Below are 16,610 nucleotides of genomic sequence, written 5' to 3'. Positions count from 1 at the left end.
CTCTCCTAAAATGTGAGTCTGAGAGAAGGTATCTTTACTGTTCTTTCTGCTGATGTATTTCAAGTGCCTAAAACAATACCTGACTCACCGTAGGTACTTAGTGAGCATCTGTTGAATGAATGAATGAATCACAGTCAAAATGGAACATAAGCCAAAATACATCATAAAGTGCTAACACTGAGGGGCTCATATTCTGGGTATCACTTAAATTCCTATGAAAATGTTCATTATTTCTTCCAATTTTTGATTCGAAACACCCTTTTTCCTTTCCCTCTAGCATTGTGTTGTTCAGTCACTAAGTCATGTCTGTCTCTTTGCGACCCCATGGACTGCAGCATGCCAGGCTCCTCTCTCCTCCACCATCTCCCTGAGTTTGTTCACATTCATGTCCATTGAGTTGGTGATGCTATCTAACCATCTCATCCTCTACCGACCCCTTTCTCCTTTTGCCTTTAATCTTTCCCCGCATCAAGGTCTTTTCCAATGAGTCGGCTCTTCCCATCAGGTGGACAAAGTACTGGAGTGCCAGCTTCAGCAGCAGTCATTCCAGTGAGTACTCAGGGTCGATTTCCTTTAGGCTTGACTAGTTGGATCTCCCTGCTGTCCAAGGGACTCTCAAGCACCTTCTCCCTCTAATGTACCGAAGCTATATACAGAGTTTAGTCTTATGCCTATGATCCTCAAGTAAGACACTCAACTTGCAGATTGGACTTTTCCTCAGTACATGCCCAGCTAGGTGACAACTTCGTGGCCACTGAGGAGGAAATCTTAGTTCGGAAGAGGAGGAGGAAAACAGCCCCACCATCGGCCCCCATCATTACCTTCTTGGCCTTTATGTTTTACACAGTCCGTACAAGTTCAAGAGTTCAGGCACTACATTTCACCACAAATTATGTTGCAGAAAATGAAATAATGTGCTATGGGGTTCTAAATCTTCTTTTCCACAAACTCTGCTGTCTGGCTTTATTGTTCACTGATGCAAAACTTCTCCTTTACAGAAGATGTATTATTCTTGATCCCATTAATATGGGTCAGTAATACTCTAAGTAATAATCCATGCAAGGCAAAGTCCTCATGAATGTTAACTAAAACACACAACCCACAGTGTTTTTTTCCCCCTGTCAGAGCCTTGAATTTATCAACTCTGAGTCCATAGTATAAAGTAATATAAAGTCAGACAGAACAGTGAAAATCATTTTCTCCTAACTCTTCATTGAGGTTTTCAAACAAAAACAATCAGAAATACCACAATTTAGAGATAGTTAGAAAACCTCCAATTATTTAATGCACACAAAACCTCATAAATTTTGAAGATGTTCCTTCCATCAACTTAATATATATTTCACTGTGCACAATGTTAAGTTGGATGTACTGAAAAACCTATTTCTTTCTCCTGTACTGTCATAAAACCAAACAGATATAGATAAAGAAGCCTGCATGCTATTTTGGGGAGGAAACATGCACCCGAATCCTCGGTTATGCTTTTTTGCTTCAGTTAATCAAGGCAGCAAGCATGGTAATCTTCCTTTGGAAAAATACACTTTCCTCATGTTATGATTATATGTATCTTCATCCCTCCTTTCTGAAATGCCTCCCCATCGCTTTTTTTAAAAATTCTATTTTATTTTTAATTGGAGGATAATTACTCTCCATTGCTTTTTTTGTAAAATATTTTGCTTTCTTTCCCCAACATACAGTTACCTTCACTTTTCCAAATGCTTCCAGCAGGCTGATTCTGTAGACATTACCCCCAAACCAGCAAAATGAGGAAAGAGACTCAGTACTTCCAATAGTATCACTATCTTGAACCATGCTCGTTCATTTAAACCTAATTAATAGCTTCTATACCCTGATTTTAAAAAACACCTAAATCCACTCTATCTTTTAAACATTCAAGGGAAGAATGCAAAGCTTTATGAATTTTGAAGCCAAATGTGGGTTCAGTGAAATGCCTGAATAAGGCATATTTTGATTTCTCAACCACTTCACTAATTCTTGGGCTTTCCAGGAGGTGCAATGATAAAGGCACTGCTTGGCAATGCAGGAGACGCGGAGACATGGGTTTGATTCCTGGGTGGGGAAGATCCCCTGGAGAAGGAAATGTCAACCTGAGCTAGTATTCTTGCCTAGAAAATTCCATGGACAGAGGAGCTTGGCGAGCTACAGTCCACGGGGTCACAAAGAGTCGGACATGACTGAGCACATACACACACATTAAAAGCTAATTCTACGCTTTTAATACACAGCGGTCCCAATTACAGCTGTCTTCAGTGCAGTTCAGCCGCTCAGTTGTGGCTGACTTTGTGACCCCATGGGCTGCAGTGTGCCCGGCTTCCCTGTGCATCACCAACTCCCAGAGCTTGCCCAAACTCATGTCCATAGAGTTGGTGACGCCATACAATCATCTCACAGCTGTCTTATCCCAAAGCAAAAAATAATTAATGGCATCTTCCAACTCTTCCAAAGATGATAAAATCTAACGAATTAGGTTTTTTTCTCTCTCAATTCCCATTCTCTAATCTGCCTGCCACTGACCGAGGAATAAAATATTCCCTTGAGATTTACTCATTTTACATGATTTGGAGTTAAGGACAGGATTCCCACCTACTTAGTTTATGTTTAAAGCTTGTGGTGGTTCTCCCCTTGGTTCTGCTTGAGCATTTCTGATGAAGCAACTTCAAAAAAAAAAAAAAAAGACCCCTAACAAACCCAAGACCAACACTAAACTCTTAATTCTTTAGTGTGCAGTGGCCTCCAGAGACTTCTGATAAAATAATTGGTCACAACATGGGAATAAAGTCACCACTTTTTAAGGCGGTTAAAGTTCAGTTCCAAACTGCAGAGTTCTAAAGAATAGCAAGGAGAGATAAGAAAGCCTTCCTCAGGGATCAATGCAGAGAAATAGAGGAAAAGAACAGAATGGGAAAGACTAGAGTTCTCTTCAAGAAAATTAGAGATACCAAGGGAACATTTCATGCAAAGATGGGCTCACTAAAGGACAGAAATGGTAGGGACCTAACAGAAGCAGAAGATATTAAGAAGAGGTGGCAGGAATACACAGGAGAATTGTACAAAAAAAGATCTTCACGACCCAGATAATCACGATGGTGTGATCACTCATCTAGAGTCAGAAATCCTGGAATGTGAAGTCAAGTGGGTGGGCCTTAGAAAGTATCACTACAAACAAAACTAGTGGAGGTGATGGAATTTCAGTTGAGCTATTTCTAATCCTGAAAGATGATGCTGTGAAAGTGCTGCACTCGATATGCCAGCAAATTTGGAAAACTCAGCAGTGGCCACAGGACTGGAAAAGGTCCGTTTTCATTCCAATCCCAAAGAAAGGCAATGTCAAAGAATGCTCAAACTACCACACAGCTGCACTCATCTAACACGCTAGTAAAATGATGCTCAAAATTCTCCAATCCACGCTTCAGCAATACGTGAACTGTGGAATTCCAGATGTTCAAGCTGGTTTTAGAAAAGGCAGAGGAACCAGAGATCAAAATGCCAACATCTGCTGGATCATCAGAAAAGCTAGAGAGTTCCAGACAAACATTTACTTGTGCTTTATTGACTATGCCAAAGCCTTTGACTGTGTGGATCACAATCAACTGTGGAAAATTCTTCAAGAGATGGGAATACCAGACCACCTGACCTGCCTCTTGAGAAACCTGTATGCAAGTCAGGAAGCAACAGTTAGGACTGGACATGGAACAACAGACTGGTTCCAAATAGGAAAAGGAGTATGTCAAGGCTGTATATTGTCACCCTGCTTCTTTAACTTCTATGCAGAGTACATCATGAGAAGTTCTGGGCTGGCTGAAGCACAAGCTGGAGTCAAGATTGCCAGGAGAAATATCAATAACCTTAGATATGCAGATGACACCACCCTTATGGCAGAATGTGAAGAAGAACTAAAGAGCCTCTTGATGAAAGTGAAGGAGGAAAGTGAAAATGTTGGCTTAAAGGTCAACATTCAGAAAACGAAGATCATGGCATCTGGTCCCATCACTTCATGGCAGATAGTTGGGGAAACAGTGGAAACAGTGGCTGCCTTTATTTTTCTGGGCTCCAAAATCACTGCAGATGGTGACTGCAGCCATGAAATTAAAAGACACTTACTCCTTGGAAGGAAAGTTATGACCAACCTAGATAGCATATTCAAAAGCAGAGACATTACTTTGCCAACAAAAGTCTGTCTAGTCAAGACTAGGGTTTTTCCAGTGGTCATGTATGGATGTGAAAGGTAGACTATAAAGAAAGCTGAGCACCGACAAATTGATGCTTCTGAACTGTGGTGCTGGAGAAGACTCTTGAGAGTCCCTTGGACTGCAAGGAGATCCAACCAGTCCATCCTAAAGGAGATCAGTCCTGGGTGTTCCTGGACTGATGCTAAAGCTGAAAGTCTAACACTTTGGCCACCTGATGCAAAGAGTTGACTCATTGCAAAAGACCCTGATGCTGGGAAAGATTGAGGGCTGGAGAAGGGAACGACAGAGGATGAGATGGTTGGATGGCATCATCTACTCGATGGACATGGGTTTGGGTGGACTCTGGGAGTTGGTGATGGATAGGGCCTGGCGTTCATGGGGTCACAAAGAGTTGGACATGACTGAGCGACTGAACTGAACTGAACTGTAGTTAAGTTTTCTTTTCAAATGTCTTGCATAGAAGACAAATGCTAGGACACCGTAAAGGAGACTGATGGAAGGATGGCCTGGCTGGCTATCCTCATGCCAAGGACACACTGTGACTTCAGCACCTAAGGAGAGGCCATGCTCTTTGACCTCTGTCATGTCACAGGTCAACGGCAGGTATGCTGCTGCTGCTGCTGCTAAGTTACTTCAGTCGTGTCCAACTCTGTGTGACCCCATAGATGGCAGCCCACCAGGCTCCCCCGTCCCTGGGATTCTCCAGGCAAGAACACTGGAGTGGGCTGCCATTTCCTTCTCCAGTGCATGAAAGTGAAAAGTGAAAGTGAACTTGCTCAGTCGTGTCCGACTCTAGCGACCCCATGGACTGCAGCCCACCAGGCTCCTCCATCCATGGGATTTTCCAGGCAGGAGTACTGGAGTGGGGTGCCATCGCCTTCTCCAAATGGCAGGTGTAGACTTCCTTTAAGCAAGAGTAAATCTGCTTTCTGTTAGAAGGCCAAAAGAGCGATGCACAGACATTTTTATACAAATCTGTTTACAATGATAATGAAGCAAACTATGCTAGGAAGCTCTGTGAGTGAGCAGGAAGAACAAATTGAGACTTATTTATGCCTTGTCCTTTCCAGTGTATCCAGTTCAACAGCTCCTATGAATGGAGAGTTCTAACTCCTCTAGCCAGCTGCATCACTTCAGGCAAGGCATCCCTGGAGTCGCTAATGTGCGGATTAACTTCAGAAAGGGACGGACAAATGGGACTGAGTGGCACAGTGCTAAGATCTGCACCAACTATGCATCACAGGAGACAGGGAATTACAGATGCAGAAGTTCCCTTTAAACCAAAATAGCAAGAAACCAAACTCATGCAGGTCATCTGCGGAGTGTTCCTCAGGCTCTTCTGCTTTTTAGTCTTTCCACTGTTAGCTCAGAAAACAAATGCTATTAACACGTGACATAAAGAGAAAAACCAGGAAGCAGGAGACATAGCCAGGACCTGCCCAGCTCTGGTGGCAAAGGATTGTGCAAAGGTCCACCAGCTTCCTGAAATGATTCTCTTCTGCCTCTCACAGGCATCACCAGTGATGAACTTGGTTGATATCTTTGAGAATGACAACCATCTCCAGACAGAAAGCCTGAAATACAATTATGTGCTTTCTTTCTGAATAATGTTTGTATTTGTTTAAGTCATAGAAAAATAGATTCTATGATCTCAGGCAAACATATATATCCTTTGGCTTAGCTAATCTGTTAGATTGCTAGGTTTAATTATTAATATACCCTTATAGCTATAAAGTAGACTATAGTACTTGTTGCTATTTAGTCACTAAGTTATGTCTGACTCTTTTGTGACCCCGTGGACTGTAGCCTGCCAGATTCCTCTGTCCATGGGATTTCCCAGGCAAGAATACTGGAGTGGGTTGTCTTGCCCTCTTCCGGGGGATCTTCCCAACCCAGGGACCAAACTTGTGTTTCCTGCATTAGCAGGCAGATTCTTTACCACGGAGCCACCAAGGAAGCTTAAACTACAGTATAGTTAGTTTATAATTATCCATGACAATTACATGGAGGCTATTCAGGTATTCTAATATAGAACCTTATTGTTATTTCATTGTATTGAGATTATGATTTGTCTTCTGAGAATTAACACTTTGAAATGAATTAAACACTTCAAACTTTATTGTTTCAAGCTACCTAACACAGACTCTACCAGAAGCTGGAAATTTGTCAGGTTTTTCTAATGTATCACTCTGTTCACACCTCTTCCCAACTTTCCAAGTTAGAAATAGTCTCTTTGCTTCAAATTAAGGCAAAACTTCAACTATCATGTGTGGCTCACATCTTGTGATGGGAAAGAGATAAATAAGAAACGGGAACACACCTCAGTGGTGGATGGAGTGTTAACATCATCTTCCTTAACGATGTTAGTAAGAATTTACAAGCAAGAGACATTCCCAAGAATCTAAACTGTGATCCATTTCTGAGAGTAATAGCTGTTCAATCTCCAGGATCAGACTGCTCTGCTCTTCACGACTCTTGTCAACTGATCAATGAAATGTGTACTTAAGAAGATTGATCACTTACAAATGCAGAGACGTTAGCTGAAGATCAGCAGGAAGTCAGAGGTGCCTTTTAGACCACTCATCTCCAAATGTGCACCAAAAGTCATCTGTACTTTGTGAGCTCTGAAAGACCAGCATTTAGTCCAAGCAGCTATTAGACTTCCTGGGGTCATGAGTCCTGAACTGCCTGCTCTTTCTGGTCTACAACTACCGCCATGAAAAGCAAACTCACGCCTCAACTTCTCTCCAGGGCTCCTATAACCCCACACGGACAGGAGATTCTCTCTCTGATACTGTCAGCGTAGTGTGAGGACTGGTGTATGGAGTCTGGGGTTAGAAACAAATTCATTTATACTTATCTATTATCATTTATCAAAGTGTACCACTGTTCCTGTTATTGGTATGTAACGCAGCTTATAGAAGTCAGGTATAATTTGCTAAGGGCTTCCCAGGTGGCTCAGTGGTAAAGAATCCGCCTGTCAATGCAGGAGACATAGGAGACAGGGTTAGATCCCCTGGAGGAGGAAATGGCGATGCACTCTAGTATTCTTGCCAGGAAAATCCCATGGACGGAGGAGTCCAACGGGCTGCAGTCCATAGGGTTGCAAAGAGTCAGACATGACCAAGCACGCACATGTAATTTGCTGAACTGTGAGAGAATAGCTTCCTCAGCTCTCAGAAGAGAGAAAATTGGGAGAATGGCATAACCTCCATGATCTATTGTCTATACCCACGGTGTATGGAAGCTGAGTGAAATAAATCTACCCTGGCTCTATTCAGAAAAGGATTCCACTCAATGTATTTCTACTGAGAGCCTTAAAGGATTGTGTGGGGCACCACAGGATCACTAAAGGAGATCACAAACCCCAAAGTTCATAGCAGCAGTATTCACAGAAGCCAAGATATGGAAGCAACCTACGTGTCCATCGACAGGTGAATGGACAAAAAGGGTGTGGCATACGCACTTATATATGGCGGAATACTACTCAGCCATAAAAATGAGTGAAATACGGCATGTGCAGCAACAAGGATGGGTGCAGAGATGATCACACCAAGTGATTAAGTCAGGCGGAGAAAGGCAAGTATCATTTGGTATCACTGACACGTGGCATCTAACTATTTCTAAAACAGACTGATTCACACACATAGAAAACAACGATTATCACAGAGGAAAGGTGGGGGAGGGATAAATAAGTAGGAGTTTGGGATTAACAAATACACAGCACTATATGTAAACAGAGAGACAACAAGGACCTGTAATATAGCACAGGAAATAATGTTCAGTATCTTGTGAATATCTATAAAAGAAAATGATCTGAAAATATATATATATATAACTGAATCACTTTGCTGTACACCTAAAACTAACACAACATTGTGAATCAAATATACGTCAAAAAGGCCCTCTAACACAGCAACGCCAACAGAAAAAGACAACACAGAAGGGCTCCCTTCTCCTAAGAGTCTTCATAGCCCAGCAGGACGCAGAGCAAGTAAACACAGGAACGCAGGTGATGCAGCTTGTAGTGAACGCCGTAGTAAACAGCTACCAAGCACACAGGGCGGGGGCTGGGGGGGGGGGTTCACCAGGAGAAACCATGTCCTGCCAGGTGAAGAGAGGAGGCTCGTGAAAGACTTACCCCAGATTCCCCACTGGGGTGGGGGGAGGGGTGGGGCGGGAATCTTAAGAACAAGTGTGAAGAATAATCACATTGTCCACATCCTGTACATTCAAGCCCACGGCATCAGGCAACCACAGGGACAGATATGAATGGTAATTGCAGAGCCGGAGGCAAAGTAAAGGCAGGCACCGTGGCTACCGCGTCGTCTCAGCCAATCGAGTCTCATAATAAAGGCAATCTAGTCAGACTCCTGGCCTCGTGGGATGAGTCCTAACTGAATAACAGTCTCACCTAACCGGGAATCACAGAAACGTCCCAGATTTCTCCTGGTCCAGCTCTGCTTGCAGACAGGCCAACATCTGCATCAGTCAAGACAAATCCTTGTCAATTCACCCTTTTAATCACCTTTATGGATACAAATTTTACAGTTTCTCCTGGAAGTTAGCATAAGAATTTAATGATGCTGACACTCTGCCAGGGGGCTAGCAGGCTTCTGAGTACAGTGACATTCAGACAGCGTCAGAGTTCAGGATGATTCAGTCAGCCAGACTACCATCATATTTATTATGGGCCTACTGTGTGCCACAACTGTCTCAACCATCTTGAATGGACTAATTGACTTAGCTCTCACAAGGACACTATTAGGCATCAAACACTTTCGTCAGCCTCATGTTACAGGGCGGTACATTGGATGGGCCAGTAATATACAGCTGGTCCTTGGTAGAGTGGCCTGGCTCCAGGACCAGCGCTCTTAACGATTATGCTAAGCTATCTCTAAGAGCATCAGGATAACCAAATGGGCATGAGGCTAACCACGTCACAAGGTGCACAGCAGAGGAGGCAGAAGACCAGCTCTCTACGACTGTATTTTATGGTAATATGGGCGTGCTCTGTCACTTCAGTCCTGTCCAACTCTTTGGCACCCCATGGACTGTAGCCCACCAGGCTCTTCTGTCCATGGGATTCTCCAGGCAAGAAAACTGGAGTGGGTTGCCATGCCCTCCTCCAGGGGATCTTCCTGACCCAGGGACTGAAGCAGCGTCTCTTAAGTCTCCTGCATTGGCAGGAGGGTTCTTTACCACTAGCGCCACCTGGGAAGTCCTTATGGTACATAAGAACCCATCAATCGTAAGAGGCAGCATTATTCATTTTCATTCCTCTAAGAGAGTCACTTCGGTGCCTCAGACAGTTAAGAGCCTGCCTGCAACATGGGAGACCAGGGTTCGATCCCTGGATTGGGAAGGTCTGCTGGAGAAGGAGATGGCAACTCACTCCAATATTTTTGCCCAGAAAATCCCATGGATGGAGGAGCCTGGCAGGCTATAGTCCATGGGGTCGCAGAGTCAGACATGACTGAGCAACTAACATTTTCACTTTTCAAGAAAGAAAAAACCTTGTTGATTAAAGTATGACAGAATAGTCAAAACCCACCAATTATAAGACAATCCTGATTTCAGAGATGTTAAAATGAGGGTAAAAAAGTGCATTTCAGAATTTATGAAATACTGTTACACTATTAATTACAATGAGTAAATAATATAACCTAAGGCTCAGTTTCTACATCTATAAAATAGGAGACTGATGATTACTACGGTCCTTCTAACCTGACAATTCTAGGTATCACCTATATAAGGAACAGGGCAAGCACTGGGGTGAGAAGGGTGAGGTGTCCAGGGCCCCAGATTTAAGGAGGCACCACTCTCCAGTTGATGTAAGTCCAGGGTGGGAACTGGAGAGTGAGCGCTCCCTTAAAGCATATATGTTGGCACCTGGCTTCCCTCAACCCAGTGGGGCCCTGATGGAAAAAGCAATGAGGAATTCAGACCATTTGTCTCCTGGTTTTTTTTTTTTTGTTTGTTTGTTTGTTTTTTATCAAGATCTTTTTTTTAGTGACTTGTTCCCACTTAACAGCAACTTTTCCCAAATACTTTCCTTTTTCCTACAGAGACCTTTTCCTTGGTGTATTTCTTTATATTTCTATTCCCTCCCCACCTTCTCCCATTTCTATTAAAATCCCTGATTCCAAGTTCATTCAGCTAGTTCTTCAAAGTTTTTACTGAGGCCAAGGACAGATGCGTGAGCTTCTCCTATAACTTAATTCCCTAAGTTATACAGTGCATCCCATCTCATGGGAAACCCACTCTGATCTGAAGGAACAGATATAGCCAAGGCCCTTGCTACTTAGACCATTAGGACCACATCACCTGGAAGCATCTTAGAAATGCAAAATCTCATCCCCACTTCTGTACTTGCAGAATCTGCATTTTAACAAGGTCCTAAATATAGCTTGAGAAGCATGAGACTAGGCAACATTATGCCAATTATGCAAAAAAGCAACTCCAATGATAATAACTACTCCTTATTAAGCACCTAATATGTGTCAAGTACGTCCCATACAGCACCATTCCATCAACAATTCAGACAAGTAAATAATGATTCATTTAAATTCAGTGACCCAGGTGGAAGTTCTTCTGGAAGTATGGTATACCTATCATCACTTCAGGCCAACGAGGTAAGGTTTTATAAACTATTTTCAGCAAATAGTATCATATTCACCTCCCATTCTTTCCCTACACTGGTAACGACTAGAGATCAGGACTTGAATTTGCACAGTTTGATATTAACTGCGTGCACCTGAGCTAGTAATTCAACTTTCTGAAATCCAGTTGCTTTATCAATAAAATAGGAAATGATAGAGTGTATTATAAGGATGAAATTAAATAAGGGATATGGAGGGCTCAGCAGTCTATCTGTGTGTACTCAGTCATGTCCAACTCTTGGGGACCCCACGGGCTCTAGCCTGCCAGGCTCCTCTGTCCATGGGGTTTCCCAGCCAAAAATACTGGAGTGGGTTGCCATTTTCTTCTCCAGGGGATCTTCTGGATCCAGGGATTGAACCCATATCTCTTTTGTCTCCTGACTGCAGGCAGATCCTTTAGCACCAGCACCACTTGGGAGGCGGGCATGCAGGAAAAGCTCAACAAATAAAACATATTACATCGCTTGGCTATTAGCAAAGGCTGGTTAAGCCACACAAGTACAAATCATTGGCCTAACAATTTGCTCTCTGCTTCCATCTCCTCAAAAAACAAAAAGGCTCACTGTAATTTGGAGATTACCCATCTATATACGAAGCTCTTAAGTGATGACAGTCAAAGATATCATTGTTTCTTTGAAAAACCTCTCTTCCGAGTAAAGATATCTGATGTAATTTTAATTGTGACTGAAAAATAAAGCAGCAAAAAGAAAAAAAAAAAAAAGCCCTCCTCCCATGTCTGGAGATGCAAACAGCCTGATAACTCAAGAGGCACCTTGCTCATTTATTGAACTCTAGCGAAGTAGGGAGTTGCTTTTGACAGAGCTGTTAAGCAAATAAGGATCCTCCTGGCTGCTGAATAAATTAAGCTATTCTTATTTGACCTTTGCCAAACTAGGTTTGAGTGACCGACAGGATCTAGCATTGTCTCCCGTTCTTTCGTACAATGTGACAAGCATGCTCACCATGTCCAGATCCTTCTTGCTTTTGTTGCTTTTATAAAAGGTTTCATTGAATGGCTTATTAAAACTGCTGTATATAAAACTACGCCTTTGAAAGATTTCTCTGGCTGGACTCCAGCTCAATTAGCGGACTACTTCCAGCTGATGAAAAGTAACAGTCAATATCAGATTAGAGTTAGCAACTATTCACCAGAGTAATCAAATTAGATTTGGGTATCTATGGTGACACAACAAAAATTTCCACTAAGCCCTGTGGTTTTACAATAAGACGATCACAGCTTTATATTAAATTATTGTTCAAAATGGTTTCTCAAAATCTAATCTGCATCTCAGGAGATACACAGTCAAGTCTATAGGCATATCAAAAAACGTATAACCAGGACTTTCCCAATTTAAATACTAAGTAGCCTAAAGAGTCTAGGAGAACAATTTGCATGAAGCTTGGTCTTTTTTCTCTTTCAACAACTCCTTCCCAATTATCAGTTATGACTGGCCATTGTCAAGCTGACGTGCCAACCGATTTGTCAATAAAATTGACCAAGCCTGCAGTCCAGGACTTGGAGGATAACAGAAAAAAAAGACAATCCCAGCTTTTAATATGCTTACAATCTAAACAGGATATTAAACATACAAATTAGAACACAATATTAACACAGCAGATTTCAACTTATATGCATATAGAGTAAAAATGTACACATATGTAGACACATTATGTGCAAAATGAGTTTAACTGCAAGTAGGCACATTAAATTTAGCCTCTGCTGGAGTCTGTTGTATTTATTTCTTTTAAAACAGCGAAATACCCTTAGATGAGATTTTCTTTTATTAAAATAATATGCCTCTGATGGATGGTTTGTGGGATGGGGTCATCTTTGCAGATCCCTAGCTAAGAGACATCACCCAGGTTCTTAGGAAGCAGGCACCTCCAGTCCGCCATGCTGCAGAGGTCCCAGAAAGGCTGGACGTCCCATCACCTTTGGTCCATGGCCAGCTCCGGCTTCTACAAGCACAGGTGTGATCCATCTCTGTGCTTCCTGGGAATGAAGCCCTGGGTGATGAGAGCTGGGCCATATCTTAGACTCCTCTTCCCCACAGAGGCCACCCGTCTGTCTCTCCACAGATCTGTCTCCCCTGCTCTGGCAGCATAGAAAGTCATCCAGTCGGGGGACAAAGTGACAGTCCCTCCTCTGGAAGGCACCCCCAATCTTTACCAGGGGTATCTTCCACCTTCTGAGTGACTTCTGGAAGAGACCTTTTACTGTCGAGAGGATTAAGTGAAATAGCATCTATGAAAGTAATTTATAAAATGGAAAGGCTAAATGTAAGAAATTATTATAGACAGTAAACGATTTTAGAGCTTCCCTGGTGGCTCAGATGGTAAAGAATCTGCCTGCGAAGGGGGAGACCTGGGTTTGATCCCTGGGTCGGGAAGAGCCTCTGGAATAGGAAATGGGAACCCACCCCAGTATTCTTGCCTGGAGAATTCCATGGACAGAAGAATGTGGTGGGCTATAGTTCATGAGATCATGAAGAGTCGGACATGACTGAATGACTAAATTATTATTATTAAATTATTATTTTTAAAAAAACTCACAGGTACAGCACTTATCTTCACTCAAATGCCAATCAGATTGTTCTGGATCCAAGCAGTATGCAGAACTAGGTGTAAAGCATAGCAGAAGCCTCTCCACTCTGTTCCCTTAATGACTTTTTTACCTTGGCAACTAAATACACCATGACTTGGCAATCTGGGACTCTACAAGCACCAGGAAGACAAAGCCAGAGCTAACTGAACGCCACTCTACTTGTGACTCTATCTATACAACCCAATGTTTTGGCAATTGACAGTCACAGTCACGTCTCTTTCCCTCTTGTCACTATAAAAATACTGTTATATGATCTAGAGCTTTAGAAATTATATCAGTTATAGCCTCCATTCAAACAATTAACTTAATAATCCATGATTACCAATTAGATGCTCAATTGGACAGGTGCTTGCTCTTATATACAAAGGAGTACTGCTTGTGAATACCAGCCGCATCAAACTTGACTGACAGGTCTTTTTTTTTTTTTCCAAGTTAAAAAAAGAGAAGTCTTTTCAGAGCATTTAATTTTCAGGGTTTTATGTGTCTGATTTGACAACCTGTATGCGATTTAGATGGAATACTCTGTATTTCTATTTTGCAAAGTGAAATTTTCATCAGGAAACTGTGTTTCTTTAAGGACATTTCAGGCTTTGGGGAAACATATATGCTTACCTGGGAGACTTGTTTCAAATTACCAGGTAAAGTACATTTCTGTAGTGGGCACTTGAAAATCATACCATATATTACTAACTCAATAGGGTGTATCATCTTCTGTCAGCCTCTCTTTTCATTATTACATAAACGGATGATAGAAACAAAATGATAACTATCATTCCACACGGCTTGTCCAACCCCAAATCTGTTTCCTTTTTCAGAAACACAATCAGATATCTGAGCCTATTCTCTGTAGAATTTCAGAATCTGAATCTTTGGCATTATTCCTGAAGACTTTGTATGTAAATTATAATATACTACAAGATTATTAGGATTTTAAAGCCTTTAAAGATACCTTTGTGCACAAAGTCTTCCAAAGAATGAAGACCATTCCTTTAGAAGAAATAGTAAGCTAAAGCAAGAGCTCATTCCTCTAACATGTGAGCCTTGAAATGGTTTTGTTAAAATACAGTGGCTGTGTCTTGTCAGTAAGGAAAATGGCTGGAGAAGTATCAAATTGGTGTTTTTACCCCCATGAAATAGACTCGTTTGTTTTGTGATTTGGCCGTGTCGGGCCTTAGTTGCAGCGTGCGTGATCTTCACTGAGTCATGTGGGATCTTTAGCTGTGTTGCACAGACTTTCCAGGCAGGCAGCCTCTAGAGCACAGACTCAGTAGTTGCGGCACTGAGTTGCTGAGTTGCTCTGAGTCATGTGGGATCTTAATTCTCCAACCAGGGCTCAAACCTGTGTCCCCTGCAATGCAAGGCAGATTCTTAACCACTGGACCACCAGGGAAGTTCCAGCAAACTCTTAGTTGCAGCATGAGGGATCTAGTTCCCTGACCAGGGATCGAACCCAGGCCCTCCACATTGGGAGTACAGAGTCTTAGCCACTGGACCACCAGGGAAGCCCCCTGTGAAACAGACTTGATGGACTGGTTATTCAGCTGAAGGTGCTAAAATATCCTGGTCTGCCACTCATCAAAGACAAGTTTCTTTAATTAAAAAAAAATTTTTTTACCCAGTTTCATTATGAAAGATTTAAACACATTCCAAAAATGTATATCACAAAACTACACACATCCATGAGTTTATCCCAGATATCCTTAATTTTCACATTAAACAGACAGAATAAATCAAAACACTTGGAAAAGCCTTTGGGTGTGCGTGTCAAGTCTGTGGACTGTAGCTCCTCTGTCCGTGGGATTCTCCAGGCAAGAATGTTGGAGTGGGTTGCCATTTTCTCCGGATCTTCCCAACCCAGGGATTGAACCCACGTCTCTTATGTCTCCTGCATTAGCAGGTGGGTTCTTACCACTAGCGCCACCTGGGAAGGCTTTGCTGCTGCTGCTGCTGCTGCTAAGTCGCTTCAGTTGTGTCCGACTCTGTGCGACCCCATAGATGGCAGCCCACCAGGCTCCCCCGACCCTGGGATTCTCCAGGCAAGAACACTGGAGTGGGTTGCCATTTCCTTCTCCAATGCATGAAAGTGAAAAGTGAAAGTGAAGTCGCTCAGTCGTGTCCGACTTCGCGACCCCATGGACTGCAACCCACCAGGCTCCTCCGTCCATGGGATTTTCCAGGCAAGAGTACTGGAGTGGGTTGCCGTTGCCTTCTCCGGGGAAGGCTTTACAAGGTATTATTTAGTTAGTTAATTGAGTCAGCAACTGTCTCTGGGACACAAGAAACAAAGAAGAAACAGATGTATCATTTGGCTCCCTGGGGAAGGAAAAATAGGGGGCTTGTGAAAGACAGGATACTAAGTCACTTCAGTCATATCCGACTCTTTGAGACACTGTGGACTATAGCCCGCCAGGCTCCTCTGTCCATGGAACTCTCCCGGCAAGAAAACTGGATTGGGTTGCCATACCCTCCTCCAGGGAACCTTCCTGACCTAGGGATTGAACCTGTGGCTCCTGCATTGCAGGAAGATTCTTTACCGTCTGAGCCATCAGGAAAGCCCGAAAGACAGGATAGAAGGTCCCAATGGAGACAGTGGTGCAGAGATATCCAGTTTGTCTCTGGATTTGATGCCTAGTTCTACCACCTACCAGCTGACTGAGTCTAAGAAAGTCCCTTAACTTCTGTTGCCATGGTCCCTGCAGCTATTAAATGGGGAACAAATCAGATAACAGATGTAAAATGCTTAATACACAGTATGAGCTTACCACACAAGCCTCACACAAACTGGAAGGTGGGTGGGATCAGAAGCCGGTCTTCCTCGGGGCCACAGAGCCACCTTCTCTCATGTGACCCTCTTCTTCTCTCTCCCCTTTGCTGGGTCTCCTCTCCCTACTGACAGGCTTCCTCTCTACTCCAGTTGGAACATCGCCCAGTGGCCACAACTATCCAGGACCTTTCAGCTGCAGGGTGCGCTGCCAACTAACCCAGTCTCTTGAGTTTCAACACTCAAGTCACCACGAGAGAAGCACAAGTGAACCACATCAACGTGCCAATGCTGGACAGCTTCTGAGTTGGCTGTCCTTAGGCCGGGTCTCCAACCCACTCGACTCACCTGTAGTCAAGATGTCCTTGGGG

The 16,610-nt window shown here is 43.0% G+C and overlaps 1 protein-coding gene and 1 non-coding gene across 22 annotated transcripts in view; both read right to left on the bottom strand.

The window, feature by feature from the left end:
- Nucleotides 1-16,610, bottom strand: part of NCAM1 (neural cell adhesion molecule 1) — a 367,664-nt gene that overhangs the window by 220,005 nt on the left and 131,049 nt on the right. The gene's annotated exons all lie outside the window — the stretch shown is intronic.
- On the bottom strand, nt 14,908-14,980 carry TRNAG-CCC (transfer RNA glycine (anticodon CCC)). Its single transcript has one exon. It is a non-coding gene; the product is annotated as a tRNA-Gly (tRNA).

This window comes from Ovis aries, chromosome 15 (genome assembly GCF_016772045.2).
Source record: "Ovis aries strain OAR_USU_Benz2616 breed Rambouillet chromosome 15, ARS-UI_Ramb_v3.0, whole genome shotgun sequence".
Lineage (NCBI taxonomy): Eukaryota > Metazoa > Chordata > Mammalia > Artiodactyla > Bovidae > Ovis > Ovis aries.
The sequence above is the reverse complement of the archived record's forward strand: the minus strand, read 5'-3'. Positions and strand labels throughout refer to the sequence as shown.